We start from the raw sequence: 26,733 nt of genomic DNA, 5'->3' as shown, positions 1-26,733 counted from the left end.
TGCCGGAAACGGAAACATGGTACGTATCGGAAAATATTAATGGAAATGGAAATATTGCCGGAATCGGAAATATTGCCGGAAACGGAAATATTGTCAGAATCGGAAATATTATCGGAATCGGAAAATAAATCCGGAAACGGAAATATTAAATATTTGTTCGAAACAAAAATTAATTCCGGAATCGGAAATATTAAATATTGGTCGTATCGGAAATGAGTTCCGGAACCGGGAATTTAATCGGAAGCGCATCGTACGAATTAAGCATCGAACGAGGCTTGCCAGACGAAGGCCCAGCACGAAGCCAGGCCCGCGCCCAGCAAGCCAAGCGCCCAACACGAAGGCCACAACCTCGCCAGGCCCAGCGCAAGGCCAGGCCCAGCAAGGCCGTAGGCGCGCGCGCTGGAGCGTGTGCTCGTGGGCTGCGAGGCAGCGCCCACTCGTGTGGGCCGCAAGGCCTGCGCGGGTGCGTGCGTCCCTCGTGGTCGTGCGACACTCGTGTTCGTAACGAATCCTAATCCTATCGGAATTCGTGCAATGATTAAATCCTAATCCTAATAGATTAAATTTATTATTTAGAGTTCAAACAGGATTCTAATTAATAAATCCATATCCTAGTAGGATTATAATTCTTTTCCATAAACTCTATAAATATAGGCCTAGGGTCACATATTTAACAGACGATTATTGAAGTATTCAAGGTAAGATTTTTAAGCAAAAATCAGCCAAACACTTGCACCCAAATAGCCGAAAATCTAAGGAACCTTAAGGGCGATTCTAGTTGGTCAAGCTTAAGGCGGATCCGGACGTGCTGTGGACTATCTACGGAGGGACGACACTTGGAGTCCTAAAGACTTGTTCTTGTTCGGTTCGGGCGCAGCTAGGGAGGGCACGCTACAAAGTGTATGCATCTAAATTATGTTAAATGATTATGTGTTAATAATATGTTTCCTGGCTTTATGGTTTTTCCGCATGATTTATGTTTATTCATATGTATCATAACCTAACAGTGGTATCACGAGCCCCTTATTATTTTCATAATCTAAATTGCATGAACATGGTTAAATTTTACAAATTTGCAAAGAATTAAAGGGGTGATTAATTTTCGTAATTAATTGCAAATTGCGTTTATTTAATTATATGTACGCAGTTTTTCGGCAGTTTCTTCGTTACTCATCCAAATCAAGTGATTTTTGTGTCAATTTCGCATGTAAAAGGCATTCTAAAATTTTGACAAAAACATTATTTTTCGGCCGAACCCAGAATTCCCAAATTCGAAGCCTAACTATGACTTTTCGGAGGTTTTAGTTTTTCGAACGCAAAAGTTTGTAAATTTAAGTATTAAATTGAATATTTGCGATTCTTGTTGATAAATCTTGTGTTTTTTATTGACCTACAGTATATGTTTAACAATTATGAATGCCTAGACTTGTTAATTATACAACCTAATTTGTAATTATGATTAATTTGTTGAAATTCGAATAATTTAGAATTGATTTGATTTTCATGATTAATTAATAACTTAATTAGGTACCAATGATTAAAATCCACCATAAAAATTGTTAATTTATGTTAAATTTTTAATTTTTATGACCTAGATTTGAATCCATGTAAATCGGAAATTAATTGATTAATAAATTTTCGATTTTTCGCCCTAAAATTATGAAATTAATATGATTTATTAATTTGTCATTAATTTTGGAAATAAAAGTTTTAATTTTTTATGCAATTCTCTCATAAAACTTGCACGCACAAAGCAATGGACGCTACGTGTTACCCTTAAGGGGTGTTGTATAGTGCGGGCATGCGAAGACGAGCAAGGGAGCTCGTCGCCCATGCGGTACGATGCAACGAGCAAGAGCCATGGCACACGAGCACAAGGCAGCACGCTGCCCTGTGTCGAGTGCTGTGCGCATATGGGCGAGTGGGCAAGGGCAAAGGGCCAAGGCGCAAGCCATCGGGCAGACGCGTGTGGGCAGCAAGCGTGCTGCGCCACAGCGCGCGCTGCCACACCCAGCAAGCAAGAAGACGCGAGGCAAGCAGGCGCGACGAGCGAGCGGGCGCGCGCAACGTGGCCTGCACTGCTGCGTTGCGTGTGGCCTGCTTGGGTATTGCTATACGAACAGTCGAGGGGCGCTAAGCCTCGTGCACTCGATGGGGCTTGGGCGCAAGCCCAAGTGCCTCGTCGTGTTACGATTGAGTCGTTCTTAAATTTAATATTGAATTTTCAGTTAGGAAACGTTTTAATTAATTTTAAAATAATTTAAATTGTTTTCTCGGGTTTTAACTTTGAATATTATAATTATTATAAATTCTATTTATACTAATTATTTTACTAAAATTAAACCTTGAATTAATTTAAATTCATTTAATTCAACTGAAAATAAATTAAATAAAATGGATTCAATTATAAATTTATATGAGCTTTAAATTTTAATTAAATTTGTATGTTTCCGGTTAGACTAGAAATACTTTTTATGTTTAAAATTAGTAAAGCATATGAATTTATTGGTTTAAGTGGGAGCAATTTTAGTCATAAACTCTTGATTAGGTCTACAAATCCTTTAAGGTTAAACAACTTGATTAGAATTAATAAGGACTGAATAATTGGTAGATTATTGGTGCCCTTAAGTAATTGCTGCAAATATTTATGTGATGCATAACGTGTTTTACTAACCAGCTATGTGGGCCATTCATGATAATGAATGGGTGAATGGTATATATTGTATATGTACTGATTTGCAGGTTATGAAGTGACTAGTATGGCCCAAATAGGATAGAAAATATGGTCTGCGTACCATTAATTTGAATGTAATTGGTCTAAAGCACCAAATTTGTTTTTCAATTCAAATATGGTCTGCATACCATCAAATAGTTGCAATTAGTTTAATTATAGCTTATCCTATTTGAAGAAAATGGCGCCTCCCACGGAGATTTTCAAGACGGACTTTGAAGTTGAAGCTTCAAGATGAAGTCGGGCCATACTAGATCACATTTATCTTATGCATGTTTTAAGTTATTTATTGCTTTTAAATATGTCTTAAATATGCATGAGATCGAAGCTTGATTATGTTGCATGATTAAGGATTTTAGTTCACTTAAAATCTAACCAACATAGTAAGAGCCTTAAGTTCCAAACTTAAAAATTGAGTTAAAAGGTGCCATGCCAAAATAACACTTACTTGGATATCCTTTTTTCATCGATCTTAGTAATAGTTTTCCGCCATAACGAGGTGTTACTTATCGATACTAAAGGGGTAAGGTACACAAATAATTGTGAGTACATGTTAGTTTTGGTGAAACTCAACGATATAAGTAAGGAGTTCTTTTATGTCGTGGAAAAATCGATAGGTTTACCTAATAAGTTCTTAGACGCACCTATCAACCAAGAGTAGTTTCTAGACTATTAGCAAAAGGCTTTTGCTTACCTAAAAGATTTTAAAATTAAGTCTAAATACATAATGTGCTTAATTCTTCAATGGTTTTTAGGATCTTGGAATCATTTTATTCACACCTGCTGGAACACATAACTTGAATAAAATGCTTAATGAACATTGAATTATGCATGTATGCTAAAATTTAAGTTTATTAAGATAAACTGTGAATGATTATTTATTTGTTTATTATTTTTCAATTGTAGTTTTAATTATGGCAAACAACAATTCATTCAACATTCGATCAATTCTCGAAAAGGAGAAGTTGAGCGGGAAAAACTTCCTTGACATGCAAAGGAACTTGCAAATAGTTCTTATGCAGGAAGAAAAGGAGTATGTCCTGGAAGAGGCGATGCCCGAAGCCGCAGGCGAAGGGGTCACTCAGGCAGCCCTCAATCGTTGGATTGATGCCAACAAGGATGTGAAATGTCTAATGCTTGCAACCATGAGTGCAGATCTACAGAAAACGTTCATCAACTCAGATGCTTTCACGATCATCAGTGAGTTAAAGAACATGTTCCAAGATCTGGCTCGAGTCGAAAGATTCGAGACTCATAGGAAAATTCTTGAGACCAAGCTTAAGAAAGGCGAGCCCGTAAGTCCACATGTTCTCAAAATGATTGGACTCATTGAGAATATGAGTCGGCTGGATCAGCAATTCTCTCAGGAAATGGCTGTAGACACCATCCTCCATTCTCTTCATAACGGGTATGATCAGTTCAAACTGAACTACAGTATGAATAGTCTGGACAAGACGCTCACTGAGCTTCACGGTATGCTGAAGACCGCTGAAAAGACGCTCAAAAGTGATAAGCAAGATGTGCCTATGATGCGTGGGGGCAAGTTCAAGAAATCTGGAAAGAAGAGGAATGCTAAGAAAGGTGGCAACAAGGCAAGCCCAACTAAGCAAACTGGCGCCAAGTCTGAAAAGAGGAAGGTCAGTCAACCCACTTCTGAATCCGAATGCTTCTACTGTAAGAAGAAGGGGCATTGGAAGAGAGATTGCTTGAAGCTAAAGGAAGATCAGAAGAACAGAACAGTCGTTCCATCTTCAGGTATTTTCGTTATAGACTGTACACTTGTTAATTCAACTTCTTGGGTATTAGATACAGGTTGTGGCTCACACTTATGTTCCAATTCACAGGGACTAAGAAGAAGTAGAAAGTTAAGCAAGGGTGAAGTCGACCTACGAGTGGGAAATGGAGCACGGATTGCTGCATTAGCTGTAGGAACTTATTATTTGTCGTTGCCCTCTGGGCTAGTTTTGGAACTGGAAGAGTGTTTCCATGTCCCAAGTCTTACTAAAAACATCATTTCTGTTTCTTGCTTAGATGCTAAGGGATTTTCCTTTTTAATAAAAGACAATAGTTGTTCGTTTTATTTTAAAGAGATGTTTTATGGATCTGCTATATTAGTCAATGGACTTTATTTATTAGATCACGACAAACAAGTTTATAACATAAATACCAAAAAGGCCAAAAAGGATGATTCAGATCTCACCTATCTGTGGCATTGTCGATTAGGCCATATTAACTTGAAACGCAGGGAAAGACTTCAAAAGGAAGGAATTCTAGAACCATTTGACTTAGAGGATTATGGTAAGTGTGAATCATGTTTACTTGGCAAAATGAAAAAGCAACCTTTCTCTAAAGTTGGAGAAAGAGCAACTGAACTATTGGGTTTAATCCATACAGATGTTTGTGGACCAATGAGTACAAATGCTAGGGGTGGTTTCAGCTACTTTATCATTTTCACTGATGACTTCAGTAGATATGGTTATGTCTACCTAATGAAGCATAAGTCTGAATCCTTTGATAAATTCAAGGAATTTTTGAGTGAAGTAGAGAATCAATTAGGCAAGAAGATTAAGGCACTGCGGTCTGATAGAGGCGGTGAATATCTGAGCTATGAATTTGATGACCATCTGAAAGAATGTGGAATTCTATCAGAATTGACTCCTCCTAGAACACCACAATGGAACGGTGTGTCGGAACGGAGGAACAGAACCTTGCTAGACATGGTTAGATCAATGATGGGTCAGGCCGAACTTCCAATAGAATTTTGGGGACATGCACTAAATACAGCTGCACTCACTATAAATAGAGCTTCGTCTAAAGCTGTTGAAAAGACTCCATATGAGTTATGGTTTGGAAAGCCTCCAAAAGTGTCTTTTCTTAAGATTTGGGGATGTGAAGTATACGTCAAACGATTAATTTCAGACAAACTTCATCCAAAATCTGACAAATGTATCCTTGTGGACTATCCAAAGGAAACAAAGGGGTATTACTTCTACAATACATCTGAGAACAAGGTGTTTGTTGCTCGAGATGGTATCTTTTTGGAAAAGGATCACATTTCCAAAATGACAAGTGGGAGAAAAGTAGACCTCGAAGAAATTCGAGTCGAACAACAAACTCTGGAGAATGCTCAAGATGACATTCAAGATGAAACACAGAGATCTTTAGAAGTTTCTGGTGAGAATCATGGACAATCTAGAGATGTAACCCCGCGTAGATCGCAGAGATATAGATCTCAACCGGAAAGGTACTTAGGTATTTTGACGAACGAGAGCTATGATGTTCTATTACTTGAAAGTGATGAACCTGCGACTTACAAACAAGCTATGACGAGCCCTAGCTCCAAGCAATGGCATGAAGCCATGCAATCTGAATTAGACTCCATGTCTGAAAACCAAGTATGGGATTTGGTCGATTTGCCAGATGGCTACCAAGCCATTGGAAGCAAATGGGTTTTCAAACTGAAAAAGGACAAGGATGGGAAACTTGAAGTTTTCAAAGCTAGATTGGTTGCAAAAGGTTACAGGCAAGTCCACGGTGTGGATTACGATGAAACCTTTTCACCAGTTGCAATGCTAAAGTCTATTCGGATAATGTTAGCAATCGCTGCATATTACGATTACGAAATATGGCAGATGGATGTCAAAACCGCTTTCTTAAACGGCGTTTTAACAGAAACTGTGTTTATGACACAGCCTGAGGGTTTTGAGGATCCAAAGAATGAAAAAAAGGTATGCAAGCTAAAGAAATCAATCTACGGATTGAAGCAGACATCCAGGAGCTGGAATATACGTTTTAATGAAGCAGTCAGTGACTTCGGTTTCATCAAGAACACAGACGAATCTTGTGTATACAAGAAGGTTAGTGGGAGAAAATTTTCTTTTCTAGTATTATATGTCGACGACATATTACTTATCGGAAATGACATTCCTATGTTGAACTCTTTCAAGATTTGGCTTGGGAAATGTTTTTCGATGAAGGATCTAGGAGAAGCACAATACATATTGGGCATCAAGATTTATAGAGATAGATCTAAAAGGATGATTGGACTTAGTCAAAGAACTTATATCAATAAGGTGCTTGATAGGTTCAAGATGGCAGACTTCAAGCGAGGCTACCTACCCATGTCTCATGGAATGACTCTAAGCAAGACTCAGTTCCCAAATACACTTGATGAGCGTAGACGAATGAATGGGATTCCGTATGCATCATTGATTGGTTCAATAATGTATGCTATGATATGTACACGCCCGGATTTTGCGTACGCACTCAGTGCTACGAGCAGATACCAGTCAGACCCAGAAGAGGCACATTGGACTGCTGCCAAGAATATTCTGAAGTACCTGAAAAGGCACAAAGATGACTTCCTGGTCTATGGTGGAGATGATGAATTAATTGTTAAAGGCTATACGGACGCAAGTTTCCAAACCGACAAAGATGATTTCAGATCACAGTCTGGGTTTTTCTTCTGCCTCAACGGAGGTGTAGTAAGCTGGAAAAGTGCTAAGCAAAGCACCATTGCGGATTCTAGAACTGAAGCGGAGTACATTGCTGCACATGAAGCAGCAAAGGAAGCTATATGGCTAAGGAAGTTCATAGGTGAACTTGGTGTAGTCCCCTCCATTAAAGGACCAATAGCCCTGTATTGTGATAATAACGGAGCTATTGCACAAGCAAAGGAGCCTAGACACCACCAAAGAGTCAAGCATGTACTTCGTAGATTTCACCTTCTACGAGAGTTCGTTGAAAGAAAAGAAGTCGAGATAAGCAAGATTGGAACTGATGACAACATATCAAATCCATTGACTAAACCTCTGCCGCAGGCGAAGCACAACTCGCACACTGCAGCTATGGGAATTAAGCATATTGGAGAATGGCTTTGATGTCCTTGTTTGATGTTTTAAAAGTTTTAGAGTTTAATACTTTGTAAAACATTACTGGTTAATCATTTACAATAAATGAATATAATTCATTTTTCCATTTAATTTGTGGTTTATTAAATGATGAGTCCCTTCAATTTGACGAAATATTCAAGATAGACTGTCAGGACCAGTCCTGTGACTAAGAAATGTCTATCAAGTGAACTTGAATGTCAAAAGTTGAAAATGGTCCCTGGTCGGAGTTTTCTATAAAATTGGACGCATAGAAAACGTTAGACGACTAGAATGCAAGATGACTAGTAGTTATGTTTCTTGAACTATGTGGACATGGCAATGTCATAATCATTTGCATAGATACTTACTTTGGGAAGACTAGTATCGGACAGACCTATGAAACTTTACTGTAAGAGATGGAAATCTGTGTTAAGTAAATTTCATTAAAGTTATTAGACACTAAATCCTCAATACTTGAGTGATTTGAGATTACTTGTTTGAGAACTGGTTACTTTGACGTTGACCAACCGTCGCACCGTAAAAGGAGGCTATAAAGGCAACGCTCAGGTAATCACCTATCAAACGAAGTCTAATCTCAAGATCGCAAGATTGGGATTGTCCTCCCATAAATCGAGATGAGATGCTTAAAAGTTGTACAAGGCCACTCGGAGAGCTAGAAACTGTAAAATGCATGGTCGTGCTCGGATGAATCATAGGCTATGATTATCTATTTATTTGATCAGTTGAACTCTGAAACCGAGAAACACCTCTGGACATAATAAGGATACAACTCTTACCTTATGTTCAAGAGCAAGCATCGAGCGACAAAGGAATTAGGAAATGCACACTTGTCCCTAAGGACAAGTGGGAGACTGAAGGAAATAGTGCCCTTGGTCCAAGTATGCATATAATATTAAGTCTAATAAATGCGGTTCAGTATTAATTAACAAGTTAATAAATTCAGTGAGATCAAGTGAGCTGAATGCCTAACTAGAGGCCGCTTCAGTTCAAGTGGAATTAATTATATTAATCCACAGCTTACTCTTGACTGAACCCGTAGGGTCACACAAATAGTACGTAAACGGATCAAGTATTTAATGGCATTAAATACTCCATCTATGGATATTCGGAATCGACGGATCTTGGTTTCAGTGGGAGCTAAGATCGTCACAAACAAGAAATGAATACTCCGGAAACTATGATATTGCCGGAAACGGAAATATGGATCGTATCGGAAATATAAATATTATCCAAGTCGTAGATGTTGCCGGAAACGGAAACATGGTACGTATCGGAAAATATTAATGGAAATGGAAATATTGCCGGAATCGGAAATATTGCCGGAAACGGAAATATTGTCAGAATCGGAAATATTATCGGAATCGGAAAATAAATCAGGAAACGGAAATATTAAATATTTGTTCGAAACGGAAATTAATTCTGGAATCGGAAATATTAAATATTGGTCGTATCGGAAATAAGTTCCGGAACCGGGAATTTAATCGGAAGCGCATCGTACGAATTAAACATCGAACGAGGCTTGCCAGACGAAGGCCCAGCACGAAGCCAGGCCCACGCCCAGCAAGCCAAGCGCCCAACACGAAGGCCACAGCCTCGCCAGGCCCAGCGCAAGGCCAGGCCCAGCAAGGCCGTAGGCGCGCGCGCTGGAGCGTGTGCTCGTGGGCTGCGAGGCAGCGCCCACTCGTGTGGGCCGCAAGGCCTGGGCGGGTGCGTGCGTCCCTCGTGGTCGTGCGACACTCGTGTTCGTAACGAATCCTAATCCTATCGGAATTCGTGCAATGATTTAATCCTAATCCTAATAGATTAAATTTATTATTTAGAGTTCAAACAGGATTCTAATTAACAAATCCATATCCTAGTAGGATTATAATTCTTTTCCATAAACTCTATAAATATAGGCCTAGTGTCACATATTTAACAGACGATTATTGAAGTATTCAAGGTAAGATTTTTGAGCAAAAATCAGCCAAACACTTGCACCCAAATAGCCGAAAATCTAAGGAACCTTAAGGGCGATTCTAGTTGGTCAAGCTTAAGGTGGATCCGGACGTGCTGTGGACTATCTACGGAGGGACGACACTTGGAGTCATAAAGACTTGTTCTAATTCATTATTTCTCCGAGACGGAATTTGGCGAAAAAAGGGGTGCAACACGAGGACTTCCCAGGAGGTCACCCATCCTTGTACTACTCTCGCCCAAGCACGCTTAACTTCGGAGTTCTGATGGGATCCGATGCATTAGTGCTGGTATGATCGCACCCAAACACTTACTGCGCTCATTTCATTATAACCCAACCCTCCACCTCCGGTGCATTTAAACACCTACCCTTTTCTTTTCGGAATGCCGTAACTTTGCGCCCGTTTCTCGGAACTCCGCCGTTCTTTTTTCCAAATTCATTATTTCTCCGAGACCTACGCCCCGCAACCTCGTTTTACAGCACCGTCGTCGAAAAAAAAACGGAATTTGGCGAAAAAAGGGGTGCAACACGAGGACTTCCCAGGAGGTCACCCATCCTAGTACTACTCTCGCCCAAGCACGCTTAACTGCGGAGTTCTGATGGGATCCGGTGCATTAGTGCTGGTATGATCGCACCCAAACACTTACTGCGCTCATTTCATTATAACCCAACCCTCCACCTCCGGTGCATTTAAACACCTACCCTTTTCTTTTCTGAATGCCGTAACTTTGCGCCCGGTTCTCGGAACTCCGCCGTTCTTTTTTCCAAATTCATTATTTCTCCGAGACCTACGCCCCGCAACCTCGTTTTACAGCACCGTCGTCGAAAAAAAAAACGGAATTTGGCGAAAAAAGGGGTGCAACACGAGGACTTCCCAGGAGGTCACCCATCCTAGTAATACTCTCGCCCAAGCACGCTTAACTTCGGAGTTCTGATGGGATCCGGTGCATTAGTGCTGGTATGATCGCACCCGAACACTTACTGCGCTCATATCATTATAACCCAAACCCTCCACCTCCGGTGCATTTAAACACCTACCCTTTTCTTTTCTGAATGCCGTAACTTTGCGCCCGGTTCTCGGAACTCCGCCGTTCTTTTTTCCAAATTCATTATTTCTCCGAGACCTACGCTCCGCAACCTCGTTTTACAGCACCGTCGTCGAAAAAAAAAACGGAATTCGGCGAAAAAAGGGGTGCAACACGAGGACTTCCTAGGAGGTCACCCATCCTAGTACTACTCTCGCCCAAGCACGCTTAACTGCGGAGTTCTGATGGGATCCGGTGCATTAGTGCTGGTATGATCGCACCCAAACACTTACTGCGCTCATTTCATTATAACCCAAACCCTCCACCTCCGGTGCATTTAAACACCTACCCTTTTCTTTTCTGAATGCCGTAACTTTGCGCCCGGTTCTCGGAACTCCGCCGTTCTTTTTTCCAAATTCATTATTTCTCCGAGACCTACGCTCCGCAACCTCGTTTTACAGCACCGTCGTCGAAAAAAAAAACGGAATTTGGCGAAAAAAGGGGTGCAACACGAGGACTTCCCAGGAGGTCACCCATCCTAGTACTACTCTCGCCCAAGCACGCTTAACTGCGGAGTTCTGATGGGATCCGGTGCATTAGTGCTGGTATGATCGCACCCAAACACTTACTGCGCTCATTTCATTATAACCCAAACCCTCCACCTCCGGTGCATTTAAACACCTACCCTTTTCTTTTCTGAATGCCGTAACTTTGCGCCCGGTTCTCGGAACTCCGCCGTTCTTTTTTCCAAATTCATTATTTCTCCGAGACCTACGCTCCGCAACCTCGTTTTACAGCACCGTCGTCGAAAAAAAAAACGGAATTTGGCGAAAAAAAGGGGTGCAACACGAGGACTTCCCAGGAGGTCACCCATCCTAGTACTACTCTCGCCCAAGCACGCTTAACTGCGGAGTTCTGATGGGATCCGGTGCATTATTGCTGGTATGATCGCACCCAAACACTTACTGCGCTCATTTCATTATAACCCAAACCCTCCACCCCCGGTGCATTTAAACACCTACCCTTTTCTTTTCTGAATGCCGTAACTTTGCGCCCGGTTCTCGGAGTTCTTTTTCCAAATTCATTATTTCTCCGAGACCTACGCTCCGCAACCTCGTTTTACAGCACCGTCGTCGAAAAAAAAAACGGAATTTGGCGAAAAAAGGGGTGCAACACGAGGACTTCCCAGGAGGTCACCCATCCTAGTACTACTCTCGCCCAAGCACGCTTAACTGCGGAGTTCTGATGGGATCCGGTGCATTATTGCTGGTATGATCGCACCCAAACACTTACTGCGCTCATTTCATTATAACCCAAACCCTCCACCTCCGGTGCATTTAAACACCTACCCTTTTCTTTTCTGAATGCCGTAACTTTGCGCCCGGTTCTCGGAACTCCGCCGTTCTTTTTTCCAAATTCATTATTTCTCCGAGACCTACGCTCCGCAACCTCGTTTTACAGCACCGTCGTCGAAAAAAAAAACGGAATTTGGCGAAAAAAGGGGTGCAACACGAGGACTTCCCAGGAGGTCACCCATCCTAGTACTACTCTCGCCCAAGCACGCTTAACTGCGGAGTTCTGATGGGATCCGGTGCATTATTGCTGGTATGATCGCACCCAAACACTTACTGCGCTCATTTCATTATAACCCAAACCCTCCACCTCCGGTGCATTTAAACACCTACCCTTTTCTTTTCTGAATGCCGTAACTTTGCGCCCGGTTCTCGGAACTCCGCCGTTCTTTTTTCCAAATTCATTATTTCTCCGAGACCTACGCTCCGCAACCTCGTTTTACAGCACCGTCGTCGAAAAAAAAAACGGAATTTGGCGAAAAAAGGGGTGCAACACGAGGACTTCCCAGGAGGTCACCCATCCTAGTACTACTCTCGCCCAAGCACGCTTAGCTGCGGAGTTCTGATGGGATCCGGTGCATTAGTGCTGGTATGATCGCACCCAAACACTTACTGCGCTCATTTCATTATAACCCAAACCCTCCACCTCCGGTGCATTTAAACACCTACCCTTTTCTTTTCTGAATGCCGTAACTTTGCGCCCGGTTCTCGGAACTCCGCCGTTCTTTTTTCCAAATTCATTATTTCTCCGAGACCTACGCTCCGCAACCTCGTTTTACAGCACCGTCGTCGAAAAAAAAACGGAATTTGGCGAAAAAAGGGGTGCAACACGAGGACTTCCCAGGAGGTCACCCATCCTAGTACTACTCTCGCCCAAGCACGCTTAACTGCGGAGTTCTGATGGGATCCGGTGCATTAGTGCTGGTATGATCGCACCCAAACACTTACTGCGCTCATTTCATTATAACCCAAACCCTCCACCTCCGGTGCATTTAAACACCTACCCTTTTCTTTTCTGAATGCCGTAACTTTGCGCCCGGTTCTCGGAACTCCGCCGTTCTTTTTTCCAAATTCATTATTTCTCCGAGACCTACGCTCCGCAACCTCGTTTTACAGCACCGTCGTCGAAAAAAAAACGGAATTTGGCGAAAAAAGGGGTGCAACACGAGGACTTCCCAGGAGGTCACCCATCCTAGTACTACTCTCGCCCAAGCACGCTTAACTGCGGAGTTCTGATGGGATCCGGTGCATTAGTGCTGGTATGATCGCACCCAAACACTTACTGCGCTCATTTCATTATAACCCAAACCCTCCACCCCCGGTGCATTTAAACACCTACCCTTTTCTTTTCTGAATGCCGTAACTTTGCGCCCGGTTCTCGGAGTTCTTTTTTCCAAATTCATTATTTCTCCGAGACCTACGCTCCGCAACCTCGTTTTACAGCACCGTCGTCGAAAAAAAAAACGGAATTTGGCGAAAAAAGGGGTGCAACACGAGGACTTCCCAGGAGGTCACCCATCCTAGTACTACTCTCGCCCAAGCACGCTTAACTGCGGAGTTCTGATGGGATCCGGTGCATTAGTGCTGGTATGATCGCACCCAAACACTTACTGCGCTCATTTCATTATAACCCAAACCCTCCACCTCCGGTGCATTTAAACACCTACCCTTTTCTTTTCTGAATGCCGTAACTTTGCGCCCGGTTCTCGGAACTCCGCCGTTCTTTTTTCCAAATTCATTATTTCTCCGAGACCTACGCTCCGCAACCTCGTTTTACAGCACCGTCGTCGAAAAAAAAAACGGAATTTGGCGAAAAAAGGGGTGCAACACGAGGACTTCCCAGGAGGTCACCCATCCTAGTACTACTCTCGCCCAAGCACGCTTAACTGCGGAGTTCTGATGGGATCCGGTGCATTAGTGCTGGTATGATCGCACCCAAACACTTACTGCGCTCATTTCATTATAACCCAAACCCTCCACCCCCGGTGCATTTAAACACCTACCCTTTTCTTTTCTGAATGCCGTAACTTTGCGCCCGGTTCTCGGAGTTCTTTTTTCCAAATTCATTATTTCTCCGAGACCTACGCTCCGCAACCTCGTTTTACAGCACCGTCGTCGAAAAAAAAAACGGAATTTGGCGAAAAAAGGGGTGCAACACGAGGACTTCCCAGGAGGTCACCCATCCTAGTACTACTCTCGCCCAAGCACGCTTAACTGCGGAGTTCTGATGGGATCCGGTGCATTAGTGCTGGTATGATCGCACCCAAACACTTACTGCGCTCATTTCATTATAACCCAAACCCTCCACCTCCGGTGCATTTAAACACCTACCCTTTTCTTTTCTGAATGCCGTAACTTTGCGCCCGGTTCTCGGAACTCCGCCGTTCTTTTTTCCAAATTCATTATTTCTCCGAGACCTACGCTCCGCAACCTCGTTTTACAGCACCGTCGTCGAAAAAAAAACGGAATTTGGCGAAAAAAGGGGTGCAACACGAGGACTTCCCAGGAGGTCACCCATCCTAGTACTACTCTCGCCCAAGCACGCTTAACTGCGGAGTTCTGATGGGATCCGGTGCATTAGTGCTGGTATGATCGCACCCAAACACTTACTGCGCTCATTTCATTATAACCCAAACCCTCCACCTCCGGTGCATTTAAACACCTACCCTTTTCTTTTCTGAATGCCGTAACTTTGCGCCCGGTTCTCGGAACTCCGCCGTTCTTTTTTCCAAATTCATTATTTCTCCGAGACCTACGCTCCGCAACCTCGTTTTACAGCACCGTCGTCGAAAAAAAAACGGAATTTGGCGAAAAAAGGGGTGCAACACGAGGACTTCCCAGGAGGTCACCCATCCTAGTACTACTCTCGCCCAAGCACGCTTAACTGCGGAGTTCTGATGGGATCCGGTGCATTAGTGCTGGTATGATCGCACCCAAACACTTACTGCGCTCATTTCATTATAACCCAAACCCTCCACCTCCGGTGCATTTAAACACCTACCCTTTTCTTTTCTGAATGCCGTAACTTTGCGCCCGGTTCTCGGAACTCCGCCGTTCTTTTTTCCAAATTCATTATTTCTCCGAGACCTACGCTCCGCAACCTCGTTTTACAGCACCGTCGTCGAAAAAAAAAACGGAATTTGGCGAAAAAAGGGGTGCAACACGAGGACTTCCCAGGAGGTCACCCATCCTAGTACTACTCTCGCCCAAGCACGCTTAACTGCGGAGTTCTGATGGGATCCGGTGCATTAGTGCTGGTATGATCGCACCCAAACACTTACTGCGCTCATTTCATTATAACCCAAACCCTCCACCTCCGGTGCATTTAAACACCTACCCTTTTCTTTTCTGAATGCCGTAACTTTGCGCCCGGTTCTCGGAACTCCGCCGTTCTTTTTTCCAAATTCATTATTTCTCCGAGACCTACGCTCCGCAACCTCGTTTTACAGCACCGTCGTCGAAAAAAAAAACGGAATTTGGCGAAAAAAGGGGTGCAACACGAGGACTTCCCAGGAGGTCACCCATCCTAGTACTACTCTCGCCCAAGCACGCTTAACTGCGGAGTTCTGATGGGATCCGGTGCATTAGTGCTGGTATGATCGCACCCAAACACTTACTGCGCTCATTTCATTATAACCCAAACCCTCCACCTCCGGTGCATTTAAACACCTACCCTTTTCTTTTCTGAATGCCGTAACTTTGCGCCCGGTTCTCGGAACTCCGCCGTTCTTTTTTCCAAATTCATTATTTCTCCGAGACCTACGCTCCGCAACCTCGTTTTACAGCACCGTCGTCGAAAAAAAAACGGAATTTGGCGAAAAAAGGGGTGCAACACGAGGACTTCCCAGGAGGTCACCCATCCTAGTACTACTCTCGCCCAAGCACGCTTAACTGCGGAGTTCTGATGGGATCCGGTGCATTAGTGCTGGTATGATCGCACCCAAACACTTACTGCGCTCATTTCATTATAACCCAAACCCTCCACCTCCGGTGCATTTAAACACCTACCCTTTTCTTTTCTGAATGCCGTAACTTTGCGCCCGGTTCTCGGAACTCCGCCGTTCTTTTTTCCAAATTCATTATTTCTCCGAGACCTACGCTCCGCAACCTCGTTTTACAGCACCGTCGTCGAAAAAAAAACGGAATTTGGCGAAAAAAGGGGTGCAACACGAGGACTTCCCAGGAGGTCACCCATCCTAGTACTACTCTCGCCCAAGCACGCTTAACTGCGGAGTTCTGATGGGATCCGGTGCATTAGTGCTGGTATGATCGCACCCAAACACTTACTGCGCTCATTTCATTATAACCCAAACCCTCCACCCCCGGTGCATTTAAACACCTACCCTTTTCTTTTCTGAATGCCGTAACTTTGCGCCCGGTTCTCGGAACTCCGCCGTTCTTTTTTCCAAATTCATTATTTCTCCGAGACCTACGCTCCGCAACCTCGTTTTACAGCACCGTCGTCGAAAAAAAAACGGAATTTGGCGAAAAAAGGGGTGCAACACGAGGACTTCCCAGGAGGTCACCCATCCTAGTACTACTCTCGCCCAAGCACGCTTAACTGCGGAGTTCTGATGGGATCCGGTGCATTAGTGCTGGTATGATCGCACCCAAACACTTACTGCGCTCATTTCATTATAACCCAAACCCTCCACCTCCGGTGCATTTAAACACCTACCCTTTTCTTTTCTGAATGCCGTAACTTTGCGCCCGGTTCTCGGAACTCCGCCGTTCTTTTTTCCAAATTCATTATTTCTCCGAGACCTACGCTCCGCAACCTCGTTTTACAGCACCGTCGTCGAAAAAAAAAACGGAATTTGGCGAAAAAAGGGGTGCAACACGAGGACTTCCCAGGAGGTCACCCATCCTAGTACTACTCTCGCCCAAGCACGCTTAACTGCGGAGTTCTGATGGGATCCGGTGCATTAGTGCTGGTATGATCGCACCCAAACACTTACTGCGCTCATTTCATTATAAAACCCTCCACCTCCGGTGCATTTAAACACCTACCCTTTTCTTTTCTGAATGCCGTAACTTTGCGCCCGGTTCTCGGAACTCCGCCGTTCTTTTTTCCAAATTCATTATTTCTCCGAGACCTACGCTCCGCAACCTCGTTTTACAGCACCGTCGTCGAAAAAAAAAACGGAATTTGGCGAAAAAAGGGGTGCAACACGAGGACTTCCCAGGAGGTCACCCATCCTAGTACTACTCTCGCCCAAGCACGCTTAACTGCGGAGTTCTGATGGGATCCGGTGCATTAGTGCTGGTATGATCGCACCCAAACACTTACTGCGCTCATTTCATTATAACCCAAACCCTCCACCCCCGGTGCATTTAAACACCTACCCTTTTCTTTTCTGAATGCCGTAACTTTGCGCCCGGTTCTCGGAACTCCGCCGTTCTTTTTTCCAAATTCATTATTTCTCCGAGACCTACGCTCCGCAACCTCGTTTTACAGCACCGTCGTCGAAAAAAAAACGGAATTTGGCGAAAAAAGGGGTGCAACACGAGGACTTCCCAGGAGGTCACCCATCCTAGTACTACTCTCGCCCAAGCACGCTTAACTGCGGAGTTCTGATGGGATCCGGTGCATTAGTGCTGGTATGATCGCACCCAAACACTTACTGCGCTCATTTCATTATAAAACCCTCCACCTCCGGTGCATTTAAACACCTACCCTTTTCTTTTCTGAATGCCGTAACTTTGCGCCCGGTTCTCGGAACTCCGCCGTTCTTTTTTCCAAATTCATTATTTCTCCGAGACCTACGCTCCGCAACCTCGTTTTACAGCACCGTCGTCGAAAAAAAAAACGGAATTTGGCGAAAAAAGGGGTGCAACACGAGGACTTCCCAGGAGGTCACCCATCCTAGTACTACTCTCGCCCAAGCACGCTTAACTGCGGAGTTCTGATGGGATCCGGTGCATTAGTGCTGGTATGATCGCACCCAAACACTTACTGCGCTCATTTCATTATACCCAAACCCTCCACCTCCGGTGCATTTAAACACCTACCCTTTTCTTTTCTGAATGCCGTAACTTTGCGCCCGGTTCTCGGAACTCCGCCGTTCTTTTTTCCAAATTCATTATTTCTCCGAGACCTACGCTCCGCAACCTCGTTTTACAGCACCGTCGTCGAAAAAAAAACGGAATTTGGCGAAAAAAGGGGTGCAACACGAGGACTTCCCAGGAGGTCACCCATCCTAGTACTACTCTCGCCCAAGCACGCTTAACTGCGGAGTTCTGATGGGATCCGGTGCATTAGTGCTGGTATGATCGCACCCAAACACTTACTGCGCTCATTTCATTATAACCCAAACCCTCCACCTCCGGTGCATTTAAACACCTACCCTTTTCTTTTCTGAATGCCGTAACTTTGCGCCCGGTTCTCGGAACTCCGCCGTTCTTTTTTCCAAATTCATTATTTCTCCGAGACCTACGCTCCGCAACCTCGTTTTACAGCACCGTCGTCGAAAAAAAAACGGAATTTGGCGAAAAAAGGGGTGCAACACGAGGACTTCCCAGGAGGTCACCCATCCTAGTACTACTCTCGCCCAAGCACGCTTAACTGCGGAGTTCTGATGGGATCCGGTGCATTAGTGCTGGTATGATCGCACCCAAACACTTACTGCGCTCATTTCATTATAACCCAAACCCTCCACCTCCGGTGCATTTAAACACCTACCCTTTTCTTTTCTGAATGCCGTAACTTTGCGCCCGGTTCTCGGAACTCCGCCGTTCTTTTTTCCAAATTCATTATTTCTCCGAGACCTACGCTCCGCAACCTCGTTTTACAGCACCGTCGTCGAAAAAAAAAACGGAATTTGGCGAAAAAAGGGGTGCAACACGAGGACTTCCCAGGAGGTCACCCATCCTAGTACTACTCTCGCCCAAGCACGCTTAACTGCGGAGTTCTGATGGGATCCGGTGCATTAGTGCTGGTATGATCGCACCCAAACACTTACTGCGCTCATTTCATTATAACCAAACCCTCCACCTCCGGTGCATTTAAACACCTACCCTTTTCTTTTCTGAATGCCGTAACTTTGCGCCCGGTTCTCGGAACTCCGCCGTTCTTTTTTCCAAATTCATTATTTCTCCGAGACCTACGCTCCGCAACCTCGTTTTACAGCACCGTCGTCGAAAAAAAAAACGGAATTTGGCGAAAAAAGGGGTGCAACACGAGGACTTCCCAGGAGGTCACCCATCCTAGTACTACTCTCGCCCAAGCACGCTTAACTGCGGAGTTCTGATGGGATCCGGTGCATTAGTGCTGGTATGATCGCACCCAAACACTTACTGCGCTCATTTCATTATAACCCAAACCCTCCACCTCCGGTGCATTTAAACACCTACCCTTTTCTTTTCTGAATGCCGTAACTTTGCGCCCGGTTCTCGGAACTCCGCCGTTCTTTTTTCCAAATTCATTATTTCTCCGAGACCTACGCTCCGCAACCTCGTTTTACAGCACCGTCGTCGAAAAAAAAACGGAATTTGGCGAAAAAAGGGGTGCAACACGAGGACTTCCCAGGAGGTCACCCATCCTAGTACTACTCTCGCCCAAGCACGCTTAACTGCGGAGTTCTGATGGGATCCGGTGCATTAGTGCTGGTATGATCGCACCCAAACACTTACTGCGCTCATTTCATTATAACCCAAACCCTCCACCTCCGGTGCATTTAAACACCTACCCTTTTCTTTTCTGAATGCCGTAACTTTGCGCCCGGTTCTCGGAACTCCGCCGTTCTTTTTTCCAAATTCATTATTTCTCCGAGACCTACGCTCCGCAACCTCGTTTTACAGCACCGTCGTCGAAAAAAAAACGGAATTTGGCGAAAAAAGGGGTGCAACACGAGGACTTCCCAGGAGGTCACCCATCCTAGTACTACTCTCGCCCAAGCACGCTTAACTGCGGAGTTCTGATGGGATCCGGTGCATTAGTGCTGGTATGATCGCACCCAAACACTTACTGCGCTCATTTCATTATAACCCAAACCCTCCACCTCCGGTGCATTTAAACACCTACCCTTTTCTTTTCTGAATGCCGTAACTTTGCGCCCGGTTCTCGGAACTCCGCCGTTCTTTTTTCCAAATTCATTATTTCTCCGAGACCTACGCTCCGCAACCTCGTTTTACAGCACCGTCGTCGAAAAAAAAACGGAATTTGGCGAAAAAAGGGGTGCAACACGAGGACTTCCCAGGAGGTCACCCATCCTAGTACTACTCTCGCCCAAGCACGCTTAACTGCGGAGTTCTGATGGGATCCGGTGCATTAGTGCTGGTATGATCGCACCCAAACACTTACTGCGCTCATTTCATTATAACCCAAACCCTCCACCTCCGGTGCATTTAAACACCTACCCTTTTCTTTTCTGAATGCCGTAACTTTGCGCCCGGTTCTCGGAACTCCGCCGTTCTTTTTTCCAAATTCATTATTTCTCCGAGACCTACGCTCCGCAACCTCGTTTTACAGCACCGTCGTCGAAAAAAAAACGGAATTTGGCGAAAAAAGGGGTGCAACACGAGGACTTCCCAGGAGGTCACCCATCCTAGTACTACTCTCGCCCAAGCACGCTTAACTGCGGAGTTCTGATGGGATCCGGTGCATTAGTGCTGGTATGATCGCACCCAAACACTTACTGCGCTCATTTCATTATAACCCAAACCCTCCACCTCCGGTGCATTTAAACACCTACCCTTTTCTTTTCTGAATGCCGTAACTTTGCGCCCGGTTCTCGGAACTCCGCCGTTCTTTTTTCCAAATTCATTATTTCTCCGAGACCTACGCTCCGCAACCTCGTTTTACAGCACCGTCGTCGAAAAAAAAAACGGAATTTGGCGAAAAAAGGGGTGCAACACGAGGACTTCCCAGGAGGTCACCCATCCTAGTACTACTCTCGCCCAAGCACGCTTAACTGCGGAGTTCTGATGGGATCCGGTGCATTAGTGCTGGTATGATCGCACCCAAACACTTACTGCGCTCATTTCATTATAACCCAAACCCTCCACCTCCGGTGCATTTAAACACCTACCCTTTTCTTTTCTGAATGCCGTAACTTTGCGCCCGGTTCTCGGAACTCCGCCGTTCTTTTTTCCAAATTCATTATTTCTCCGAGACCTACGCTCCGCAACCTCGTTTTACAGCACCGTCGTCGAAAAAAAAACGGAATTTGGCGAAAAAAGGGGTGCAACACGAGGACTTCCCAGGAGGTCACCCATCCTAGTACTACTCTCGCCCAAGCACGCTTAACTGCGGAGTTCTGATGGGATCCGGTGCATTAGTGCTGGTATGATCGCACCCAAACACTTACTGCGCTCATTTCATTATAACCCAAACCCTCCACCTCCGGTGCATTTAAACACCTACCCTTTTCTTTTCTGAATGCCGTAACTTTGCGCCCGGTTCTCGGAACTCCGCCGTTCTTTTTTCCAAATTCATTATTTCTCCGAGACCTACGCTCCGCAACCTCGTTTTACAGCACCGTCGTCGAAAAAAAAACGGAATTTGGCGAAAAAAGGGGTGCAACACGAGGACTTCCCAGGAGGTCACCCATCCTAGTACTACTCTCGCCCAAGCACGCTTAACTGCGGAGTTCTGATGGGATCCGGTGCATTAGTGCTGGTATGATCGCACCCAAACACTTACTGCGCTCATTTCATTATAACCCAAACCCTCCACCTCCGGTGCATTTAAACACCTACCCTTTTCTTTTCTGAATGCCGTAACTTTGCGCCCGGTTCTCGGAACTCCGCCGTTCTTTTTTCCAAATTCATTATTTCTCCGAGACCTACGCTCCGCAACCTCGTTTTACAGCACCGTCGTCGAAAAAAAAAACGGAATTTGGCGAAAAAAGGGGTGCAACACGAGGACTTCCCAGGAGGTCACCCATCCTAGTACTACTCTCGCCCAAGCACGCTTAACTGCGGAGTTCTGATGGGATCCGGTGCATTAGTGCTGGTATGATCGCACCCAAACACTTACTGCGCTCATTTCATTATAACCCAAACCCTCCACCTCCGGTGCATTTAAACACCTACCCTTTTCTTTTCTGAATGCCGTAACTTTGCGCCCGGTTCTCGGAACTCCGCCGTTCTTTTTTCCAAATTCATTATTTCTCCGAGACCTACGCTCCGCAACCTCGTTTTACAGCACCGTCGTCGAAAAAAAAAACGGAATTTGGCGAAAAAAGGGGTGCAACACGAGGACTTCCCAGGAGGTCACCCATCCTAGTACTACTCTCGCCCAAGCACGCTTAACTGCGGAGTTCTGATGGGATCCGGTGCATTAGTGCTGGTATGATCGCACCCAAACACTTACTGCGCTCATTTCATTATAACCCAAACCCTCCACCTCCGGTGCATTTAAACACCTACCCTTTTCTTTTCTGAATGCCGTAACTTTGCGCCCGGTTCTCGGAACTCCGCCGTTCTTTTTTCCAAATTCATTATTTCTCCGAGACCTACGCTCCGCAACCTCGTTTTACAGCACCGTCGTCGAAAAAAAAAACGGAATTTGGCGAAAAAAGGGGTGCAACACGAGGACTTCCCAGGAGGTCACCCATCCTAGTACTACTCTCGCCCAAGCACGCTTAACTGCGGAGTTCTGATGGGATCCGGTGCATTAGTGCTGGTATGATCGCACCCAAACACTTACTGCGCTCATTTCATTATAACCCAAACCCTCCACCTCCGGTGCATTTAAACACCTACCCTTTTCTTTTCTGAATGCCGTAACTTTGCGCCCGGTTCTCGGAACTCCGCCGTTCTTTTTTCCAAATTCATTATTTCTCCGAGACCTACGCTCCGCAACCTCGTTTTACAGCACCGTCGTCGAAAAAAAAAACGGAATTTGGCGAAAAAAGGGGTGCAACACGAGGACTTCCCAGGAGGTCACCCATCCTAGTACTACTCTCGCCCAAGCACGCTTAACTGCGGAGTTCTGATGGGATCCGGTGCATTAGTGCTGGTATGATCGCACCCAAACACTTACTGCGCTCATTTCATTATAACCCAAACCCTCCACCTCCGGTGCATTTAAACACCTACCCTTTTCTTTTCTGAATGCCGTAACTTTGCGCCCGGTTCTCGGAACTCCGCCGTTCTTTTTTCCAAATTCATTATTTCTCCGAGACCTACGCTCCGCAACCTCGTTTTACAGCACCGTCGTCGAAAAAAAAAACGGAATTTGGCGAAAAAAGGGGTGCAACACGAGGACTTCCCAGGAGGTCACCCATCCTAGTACTACTCTCGCCCAAGCACGCTTAACTGCGGAGTTCTGATGGGATCCGGTGCATTAGTGCTGGTATGATCGCACCCAAACACTTACTGCGCTCATTTCATTATAACCCAAACCCTCCACCTCCGGTGCATTTAAACACCTACCCTTTTCTTTTCTGAATGCCGTAACTTTGCGCCCGGTTCTCGGAACTCCGCCGTTCTTTTTTCCAAATTCATTATTTCTCCGAGACCTACGCTCCGCAACCTCGTTTTACAGCACCGTCGTCGAAAAAAAAACGGAATTTGGCGAAAAAAGGGGTGCAACACGAGGACTTCCCAGGAGGTCACCCATCCTAGTACTACTCTCGCCCAAGCACGCTTAACTGCGGAGTTCTGATGGGATCCGGTGCATTAGTGCTGGTATGATCGCACCCAAACACTTACTGCGCTCATTTCATTATAACCCAAACCCTCCACCTCCGGTGCATTTAAACACCTACCCTTTTCTTTTCTGAATGCCGTAACTTTGCGCCCGGTTCTCGGAACTCCGCCGTTCTTTTTTCCAAATTCATTATTTCTCCGAGACCTACGCTCCGCAACCTCGTTTTACAGCACCGTCGTCGAAAAAAAAACGGAATTTGGCGAAAAAAGGGGTGCAACACGAGGACTTCCCAGGAGGTCACCCATCCTAGTACTACTCTCGCCCAAGCACGCTTAACTGCGGAGTTCTGATGGGATCCGGTGCATTAGTGCTGGTATGATCGCACCCAAACACTTACTGCGCTCATTTCATTATAACCCAAACCCTCCACCTCCGGTGCATTTAAACACCTACCCTTTTCTTTTCTGAATGCCGTAACTTTGCGCCCGGTTCTCGGAACTCCGCCGTTCTTTTTTCCAAATTCATTATTTCTCCGAGACCTACGCTCCGCAACCTCGTTTTACAGCACCGTCGTCGAAAAAAAAAACGGAATTTGGCGAAAAAAGGGGTGCAACACGAGGACTTCCCAGGAGGTCACCCATCCTAGTACTACTCTCGCCCAAGCACGCTTAACTGCGGAGTTCTGATGGGATCCGGTGCATTAGTGCTGGTATGATCGCACCCAAACACTTACTGCGCTCATTTCATTATAACCCAAACCCTCCACCTCCGGTGCATTTAAACACCTACCCTTTTCTTTTCTGAATGCCGTAACTTTGCGCCCGGTTCTCGGAACTCCGCCGTTCTTTTTTCCAAATTCATTATTTCTCCGAGACCTACGCTCCGCAACCTCGTTTTACAGCACCGTCGTCGAAAAAAAAAACGGAATTTGGCGAAAAAAGGGGTGCAACACGAGGACTTCCCAGGAGGTCACCCATCCTAGTACTACTCTCGCCCAAGCACGCTTAACTGCGGAGTTCTGATGGGATCCGGTGCATTAGTGCTGGTATGATCGCACCCAAACACTTACTGCGCTCATTTCATTATAACCCAAACCCTCCACCTCCGGTGCATTTAAACACCTACCCTTTTCTTTTCTGAATGCCGTAACTTTGCGCCCGGTTCTCGGAACTCCGCCGTTCTTTTTTCCAAATTCATTATTTCTCCGAGACCTACGCTCCGCAACCTCGTTTTACAGCACCGTCGTCGAAAAAAAAAACGGAATTTGGCGAAAAAAGGGGTGCAACACGAGGACTTCCCAGGAGGTCACCCATCCTAGTACTACTCTCGCCCAAGCACGCTTAACTGCGGAGTTCTGATGGGATCCGGTGCATTAGTGCTGGTATGATCGCACCCAAACACTTACTGCGCTCATTTCATTATAACCCAAACCCTCCACCTCCGGTGCATTTAAACACCTACCCTTTTCTTTTCTGAATGCCGTAACTTTGCGCCCGGTTCTCGGAACTCCGCCGTTCTTTTTTCCAAATTCATTATTTCTCCGAGACCTACGCTCCGCAACCTCGTTTTACAGCACCGTCGTCGAAAAAAAAAACGGAATTTGGCGAAAAAAGGGGTGCAACACGAGGACTTCCCAGGAGGTCACCCATCCTAGTACTACTCTCGCCCAAGCACGCTTAACTGCGGAGTTCTGATGGGATCCGGTGCATTAGTGCTGGTATGATCGCACCCAAACACTTACTGCGCTCATTTCATTATAACCCAAACCCTCCACCTCCGGTGCATTTAAACACCTACCCTTTTCTTTTCTGAATGCCGTAACTTTGCGCCCGGTTCTCGGAACTCCGCCGTTCTTTTTTCCAAATTCATTATTTCTCCGAGACCTACGCTCCGCAACCTCGTTTTACAGCACCGTCGTCGAAAAAAAAAACGGAATTTGGCGAAAAAAGGGGTGCAACACGAGGACTTCCCAGGAGGTCACCCATCCTAGTACTACTCTCGCCCAAGCACGCTTAACTGCGGAGTTCTGATGGGATCCGGTGCATTAGTGCTGGTATGATCGCACCCAAACACTTACTGCGCTCATTTCATTATAACCCAAACCCTCCACCTCCGGTGCATTTAAACACCTACCCTTTTCTTTTCTGAATGCCGTAACTTTGCGCCCGGTTCTCGGAACTCCGCCGTTCTTTTTTCCAAATTCATTATTTCTCCGAGACCTACGCTCCGCAACCTCGTTTTACAGCACCGTCGTCGAAAAAAAAACGGAATTTGGCGAAAAAAGGGGTGCAACACGAGGACTTCCCAGGAGGTCACCCATCCTAGTACTACTCTCGCCCAAGCACGCTTAACTGCGGAGTTCTGATGGGATCCGGTGCATTAGTGCTGGTATGATCGCACCCAAACACTTACTGCGCTCATTTCATTATAACCCAAACCCTCCACCTCCGGTGCATTTAAACACCTACCCTTTTCTTTTCTGAATGCCGTAACTTTGCGCCCGGTTCTCGGAACTCCGCCGTTCTTTTTTCCAAATTCATTATTTCTCCGAGACCTACGCTCCGCAACCTCGTTTTACAGCACCGTCGTCGAAAAAAAAAACGGAATTTGGCGAAAAAAGGGGTGCAACACGAGGACTTCCCAGGAGGTCACCCATCCTAGTACTACTCTCGCCCAAGCACGCTTAACTGCGGAGTTCTGATGGGATCCGGTGCATTAGTGCTGGTATGATCGCACCCAAACACTTACTGCGCTCATTTCATTATAACCCAAACCCTCCACCTCCGGTGCATTTAAACACCTACCCTTTTCTTTTCTGAATGCCGTAACTTTGCGCCCGGTTCTCGGAACTCCGCCGTTCTTTTTTCCAAATTCATTATTTCTCCGAGACCTACGCTCCGCAACCTCGTTTTACAGCACCGTCGTCGAAAAAAAAAACGGAATTTGGCGAAAAAAGGGGTGCAACACGAGGACTTCCCAGGAGGTCACCCATCCTAGTACTACTCTCGCCCAAGCACGCTTAACTGCGGAGTTCTGATGGGATCCGGTGCATTAGTGCTGGTATGATCGCACCCAAACACTTACTGCGCTCATTTCATTATAACCCAAACCCTCCACCTCCGGTGCATTTAAACACCTACCCTTTTCTTTTCTGAATGCCGTAACTTTGCGCCCGGTTCT

The 26,733-nt window shown here is 45.5% G+C and overlaps 51 non-coding genes across 51 annotated transcripts; all 51 read right to left on the bottom strand.

Moving 5' to 3' along the window:
* Positions 1-9,764: 9,764 nt before the first annotated feature.
* On the bottom strand, positions 9,765-9,883 carry LOC130468727 (5S ribosomal RNA). Its single transcript, XR_008929112.1, has one exon. It is a non-coding gene; the product is annotated as a 5S ribosomal RNA (ribosomal RNA).
* Positions 9,884-10,098: 215 nt separating this feature from the next.
* Positions 10,099-10,217, bottom strand: LOC130468547 (5S ribosomal RNA). Its single transcript, XR_008928932.1, has one exon. It is a non-coding gene; the product is annotated as a 5S ribosomal RNA (ribosomal RNA).
* A 216-nt stretch (positions 10,218-10,433) lies between these two features.
* On the bottom strand, positions 10,434-10,552 carry LOC130468675 (5S ribosomal RNA). The gene has a single exon (XR_008929060.1). It is a non-coding gene; the product is annotated as a 5S ribosomal RNA (ribosomal RNA).
* Positions 10,553-10,769: 217 nt separating this feature from the next.
* On the bottom strand, positions 10,770-10,888 carry LOC130468658 (5S ribosomal RNA). The gene has a single exon (XR_008929043.1). It is a non-coding gene; the product is annotated as a 5S ribosomal RNA (ribosomal RNA).
* A 217-nt stretch (positions 10,889-11,105) lies between these two features.
* Positions 11,106-11,224, bottom strand: LOC130468546 (5S ribosomal RNA). Its single transcript, XR_008928931.1, has one exon. It is a non-coding gene; the product is annotated as a 5S ribosomal RNA (ribosomal RNA).
* A 218-nt stretch (positions 11,225-11,442) lies between these two features.
* On the bottom strand, positions 11,443-11,561 carry LOC130468697 (5S ribosomal RNA). Its single transcript, XR_008929082.1, has one exon. It is a non-coding gene; the product is annotated as a 5S ribosomal RNA (ribosomal RNA).
* A 208-nt stretch (positions 11,562-11,769) lies between these two features.
* Positions 11,770-11,888, bottom strand: LOC130468696 (5S ribosomal RNA). Its single transcript, XR_008929081.1, has one exon. It is a non-coding gene; the product is annotated as a 5S ribosomal RNA (ribosomal RNA).
* Positions 11,889-12,105: 217 nt separating this feature from the next.
* On the bottom strand, positions 12,106-12,224 carry LOC130468695 (5S ribosomal RNA). Its single transcript, XR_008929080.1, has one exon. It is a non-coding gene; the product is annotated as a 5S ribosomal RNA (ribosomal RNA).
* Positions 12,225-12,441: 217 nt separating this feature from the next.
* On the bottom strand, positions 12,442-12,560 carry LOC130468614 (5S ribosomal RNA). The gene has a single exon (XR_008928999.1). It is a non-coding gene; the product is annotated as a 5S ribosomal RNA (ribosomal RNA).
* A 216-nt stretch (positions 12,561-12,776) lies between these two features.
* LOC130468545 (5S ribosomal RNA) lies at positions 12,777-12,895 on the bottom strand. The gene has a single exon (XR_008928930.1). It is a non-coding gene; the product is annotated as a 5S ribosomal RNA (ribosomal RNA).
* Positions 12,896-13,111: 216 nt separating this feature from the next.
* LOC130468544 (5S ribosomal RNA) lies at positions 13,112-13,230 on the bottom strand. The gene has a single exon (XR_008928929.1). It is a non-coding gene; the product is annotated as a 5S ribosomal RNA (ribosomal RNA).
* Positions 13,231-13,439: 209 nt separating this feature from the next.
* On the bottom strand, positions 13,440-13,558 carry LOC130468543 (5S ribosomal RNA). The gene has a single exon (XR_008928928.1). It is a non-coding gene; the product is annotated as a 5S ribosomal RNA (ribosomal RNA).
* A 217-nt stretch (positions 13,559-13,775) lies between these two features.
* Positions 13,776-13,894, bottom strand: LOC130468542 (5S ribosomal RNA). The gene has a single exon (XR_008928927.1). It is a non-coding gene; the product is annotated as a 5S ribosomal RNA (ribosomal RNA).
* Positions 13,895-14,103: 209 nt separating this feature from the next.
* Positions 14,104-14,222, bottom strand: LOC130468541 (5S ribosomal RNA). Its single transcript, XR_008928926.1, has one exon. It is a non-coding gene; the product is annotated as a 5S ribosomal RNA (ribosomal RNA).
* A 216-nt stretch (positions 14,223-14,438) lies between these two features.
* On the bottom strand, positions 14,439-14,557 carry LOC130468540 (5S ribosomal RNA). The gene has a single exon (XR_008928925.1). It is a non-coding gene; the product is annotated as a 5S ribosomal RNA (ribosomal RNA).
* A 216-nt stretch (positions 14,558-14,773) lies between these two features.
* LOC130468539 (5S ribosomal RNA) lies at positions 14,774-14,892 on the bottom strand. The gene has a single exon (XR_008928924.1). It is a non-coding gene; the product is annotated as a 5S ribosomal RNA (ribosomal RNA).
* Positions 14,893-15,109: 217 nt separating this feature from the next.
* LOC130468537 (5S ribosomal RNA) lies at positions 15,110-15,228 on the bottom strand. Its single transcript, XR_008928922.1, has one exon. It is a non-coding gene; the product is annotated as a 5S ribosomal RNA (ribosomal RNA).
* Positions 15,229-15,445: 217 nt separating this feature from the next.
* LOC130468536 (5S ribosomal RNA) lies at positions 15,446-15,564 on the bottom strand. The gene has a single exon (XR_008928921.1). It is a non-coding gene; the product is annotated as a 5S ribosomal RNA (ribosomal RNA).
* Positions 15,565-15,780: 216 nt separating this feature from the next.
* Positions 15,781-15,899, bottom strand: LOC130468535 (5S ribosomal RNA). Its single transcript, XR_008928920.1, has one exon. It is a non-coding gene; the product is annotated as a 5S ribosomal RNA (ribosomal RNA).
* Positions 15,900-16,115: 216 nt separating this feature from the next.
* On the bottom strand, positions 16,116-16,234 carry LOC130468534 (5S ribosomal RNA). Its single transcript, XR_008928919.1, has one exon. It is a non-coding gene; the product is annotated as a 5S ribosomal RNA (ribosomal RNA).
* Positions 16,235-16,450: 216 nt separating this feature from the next.
* Positions 16,451-16,569, bottom strand: LOC130468533 (5S ribosomal RNA). Its single transcript, XR_008928918.1, has one exon. It is a non-coding gene; the product is annotated as a 5S ribosomal RNA (ribosomal RNA).
* A 217-nt stretch (positions 16,570-16,786) lies between these two features.
* On the bottom strand, positions 16,787-16,905 carry LOC130468532 (5S ribosomal RNA). Its single transcript, XR_008928917.1, has one exon. It is a non-coding gene; the product is annotated as a 5S ribosomal RNA (ribosomal RNA).
* Positions 16,906-17,118: 213 nt separating this feature from the next.
* On the bottom strand, positions 17,119-17,237 carry LOC130468531 (5S ribosomal RNA). The gene has a single exon (XR_008928916.1). It is a non-coding gene; the product is annotated as a 5S ribosomal RNA (ribosomal RNA).
* Positions 17,238-17,453: 216 nt separating this feature from the next.
* Positions 17,454-17,572, bottom strand: LOC130468530 (5S ribosomal RNA). Its single transcript, XR_008928915.1, has one exon. It is a non-coding gene; the product is annotated as a 5S ribosomal RNA (ribosomal RNA).
* A 213-nt stretch (positions 17,573-17,785) lies between these two features.
* On the bottom strand, positions 17,786-17,904 carry LOC130468529 (5S ribosomal RNA). The gene has a single exon (XR_008928914.1). It is a non-coding gene; the product is annotated as a 5S ribosomal RNA (ribosomal RNA).
* Positions 17,905-18,119: 215 nt separating this feature from the next.
* LOC130468528 (5S ribosomal RNA) lies at positions 18,120-18,238 on the bottom strand. Its single transcript, XR_008928913.1, has one exon. It is a non-coding gene; the product is annotated as a 5S ribosomal RNA (ribosomal RNA).
* Positions 18,239-18,454: 216 nt separating this feature from the next.
* LOC130468526 (5S ribosomal RNA) lies at positions 18,455-18,573 on the bottom strand. Its single transcript, XR_008928911.1, has one exon. It is a non-coding gene; the product is annotated as a 5S ribosomal RNA (ribosomal RNA).
* A 217-nt stretch (positions 18,574-18,790) lies between these two features.
* Positions 18,791-18,909, bottom strand: LOC130468525 (5S ribosomal RNA). The gene has a single exon (XR_008928910.1). It is a non-coding gene; the product is annotated as a 5S ribosomal RNA (ribosomal RNA).
* A 216-nt stretch (positions 18,910-19,125) lies between these two features.
* LOC130468524 (5S ribosomal RNA) lies at positions 19,126-19,244 on the bottom strand. The gene has a single exon (XR_008928909.1). It is a non-coding gene; the product is annotated as a 5S ribosomal RNA (ribosomal RNA).
* Positions 19,245-19,460: 216 nt separating this feature from the next.
* LOC130468523 (5S ribosomal RNA) lies at positions 19,461-19,579 on the bottom strand. Its single transcript, XR_008928908.1, has one exon. It is a non-coding gene; the product is annotated as a 5S ribosomal RNA (ribosomal RNA).
* Positions 19,580-19,795: 216 nt separating this feature from the next.
* On the bottom strand, positions 19,796-19,914 carry LOC130468522 (5S ribosomal RNA). The gene has a single exon (XR_008928907.1). It is a non-coding gene; the product is annotated as a 5S ribosomal RNA (ribosomal RNA).
* A 216-nt stretch (positions 19,915-20,130) lies between these two features.
* LOC130468520 (5S ribosomal RNA) lies at positions 20,131-20,249 on the bottom strand. The gene has a single exon (XR_008928905.1). It is a non-coding gene; the product is annotated as a 5S ribosomal RNA (ribosomal RNA).
* A 216-nt stretch (positions 20,250-20,465) lies between these two features.
* LOC130468519 (5S ribosomal RNA) lies at positions 20,466-20,584 on the bottom strand. Its single transcript, XR_008928904.1, has one exon. It is a non-coding gene; the product is annotated as a 5S ribosomal RNA (ribosomal RNA).
* A 217-nt stretch (positions 20,585-20,801) lies between these two features.
* On the bottom strand, positions 20,802-20,920 carry LOC130468517 (5S ribosomal RNA). The gene has a single exon (XR_008928903.1). It is a non-coding gene; the product is annotated as a 5S ribosomal RNA (ribosomal RNA).
* Positions 20,921-21,136: 216 nt separating this feature from the next.
* On the bottom strand, positions 21,137-21,255 carry LOC130468516 (5S ribosomal RNA). Its single transcript, XR_008928902.1, has one exon. It is a non-coding gene; the product is annotated as a 5S ribosomal RNA (ribosomal RNA).
* Positions 21,256-21,471: 216 nt separating this feature from the next.
* LOC130468515 (5S ribosomal RNA) lies at positions 21,472-21,590 on the bottom strand. Its single transcript, XR_008928901.1, has one exon. It is a non-coding gene; the product is annotated as a 5S ribosomal RNA (ribosomal RNA).
* Positions 21,591-21,807: 217 nt separating this feature from the next.
* LOC130468513 (5S ribosomal RNA) lies at positions 21,808-21,926 on the bottom strand. The gene has a single exon (XR_008928899.1). It is a non-coding gene; the product is annotated as a 5S ribosomal RNA (ribosomal RNA).
* Positions 21,927-22,143: 217 nt separating this feature from the next.
* Positions 22,144-22,262, bottom strand: LOC130468512 (5S ribosomal RNA). The gene has a single exon (XR_008928898.1). It is a non-coding gene; the product is annotated as a 5S ribosomal RNA (ribosomal RNA).
* A 217-nt stretch (positions 22,263-22,479) lies between these two features.
* Positions 22,480-22,598, bottom strand: LOC130468511 (5S ribosomal RNA). Its single transcript, XR_008928897.1, has one exon. It is a non-coding gene; the product is annotated as a 5S ribosomal RNA (ribosomal RNA).
* A 217-nt stretch (positions 22,599-22,815) lies between these two features.
* On the bottom strand, positions 22,816-22,934 carry LOC130468510 (5S ribosomal RNA). The gene has a single exon (XR_008928896.1). It is a non-coding gene; the product is annotated as a 5S ribosomal RNA (ribosomal RNA).
* Positions 22,935-23,151: 217 nt separating this feature from the next.
* Positions 23,152-23,270, bottom strand: LOC130468509 (5S ribosomal RNA). The gene has a single exon (XR_008928895.1). It is a non-coding gene; the product is annotated as a 5S ribosomal RNA (ribosomal RNA).
* A 216-nt stretch (positions 23,271-23,486) lies between these two features.
* Positions 23,487-23,605, bottom strand: LOC130468508 (5S ribosomal RNA). Its single transcript, XR_008928894.1, has one exon. It is a non-coding gene; the product is annotated as a 5S ribosomal RNA (ribosomal RNA).
* Positions 23,606-23,821: 216 nt separating this feature from the next.
* LOC130468507 (5S ribosomal RNA) lies at positions 23,822-23,940 on the bottom strand. Its single transcript, XR_008928893.1, has one exon. It is a non-coding gene; the product is annotated as a 5S ribosomal RNA (ribosomal RNA).
* Positions 23,941-24,157: 217 nt separating this feature from the next.
* LOC130468506 (5S ribosomal RNA) lies at positions 24,158-24,276 on the bottom strand. The gene has a single exon (XR_008928892.1). It is a non-coding gene; the product is annotated as a 5S ribosomal RNA (ribosomal RNA).
* A 217-nt stretch (positions 24,277-24,493) lies between these two features.
* On the bottom strand, positions 24,494-24,612 carry LOC130468505 (5S ribosomal RNA). The gene has a single exon (XR_008928891.1). It is a non-coding gene; the product is annotated as a 5S ribosomal RNA (ribosomal RNA).
* A 217-nt stretch (positions 24,613-24,829) lies between these two features.
* LOC130468504 (5S ribosomal RNA) lies at positions 24,830-24,948 on the bottom strand. Its single transcript, XR_008928890.1, has one exon. It is a non-coding gene; the product is annotated as a 5S ribosomal RNA (ribosomal RNA).
* Positions 24,949-25,165: 217 nt separating this feature from the next.
* LOC130468502 (5S ribosomal RNA) lies at positions 25,166-25,284 on the bottom strand. Its single transcript, XR_008928888.1, has one exon. It is a non-coding gene; the product is annotated as a 5S ribosomal RNA (ribosomal RNA).
* A 217-nt stretch (positions 25,285-25,501) lies between these two features.
* LOC130468501 (5S ribosomal RNA) lies at positions 25,502-25,620 on the bottom strand. The gene has a single exon (XR_008928887.1). It is a non-coding gene; the product is annotated as a 5S ribosomal RNA (ribosomal RNA).
* A 216-nt stretch (positions 25,621-25,836) lies between these two features.
* Positions 25,837-25,955, bottom strand: LOC130468500 (5S ribosomal RNA). Its single transcript, XR_008928886.1, has one exon. It is a non-coding gene; the product is annotated as a 5S ribosomal RNA (ribosomal RNA).
* A 217-nt stretch (positions 25,956-26,172) lies between these two features.
* LOC130468499 (5S ribosomal RNA) lies at positions 26,173-26,291 on the bottom strand. The gene has a single exon (XR_008928885.1). It is a non-coding gene; the product is annotated as a 5S ribosomal RNA (ribosomal RNA).
* A 217-nt stretch (positions 26,292-26,508) lies between these two features.
* On the bottom strand, positions 26,509-26,627 carry LOC130468498 (5S ribosomal RNA). The gene has a single exon (XR_008928884.1). It is a non-coding gene; the product is annotated as a 5S ribosomal RNA (ribosomal RNA).
* Between the last annotated feature and the right edge of the window lie 106 nt (positions 26,628-26,733).

The sequence above is a fragment of the Spinacia oleracea genome, chromosome 2, assembly GCF_020520425.1.
Source record: "Spinacia oleracea cultivar Varoflay chromosome 2, BTI_SOV_V1, whole genome shotgun sequence".
Taxonomy (NCBI): Eukaryota; Viridiplantae; Streptophyta; class Magnoliopsida; order Caryophyllales; family Amaranthaceae; genus Spinacia; species Spinacia oleracea.
The sequence above is the reverse complement of the archived record's forward strand: the minus strand, read 5'-3'. Positions and strand labels throughout refer to the sequence as shown.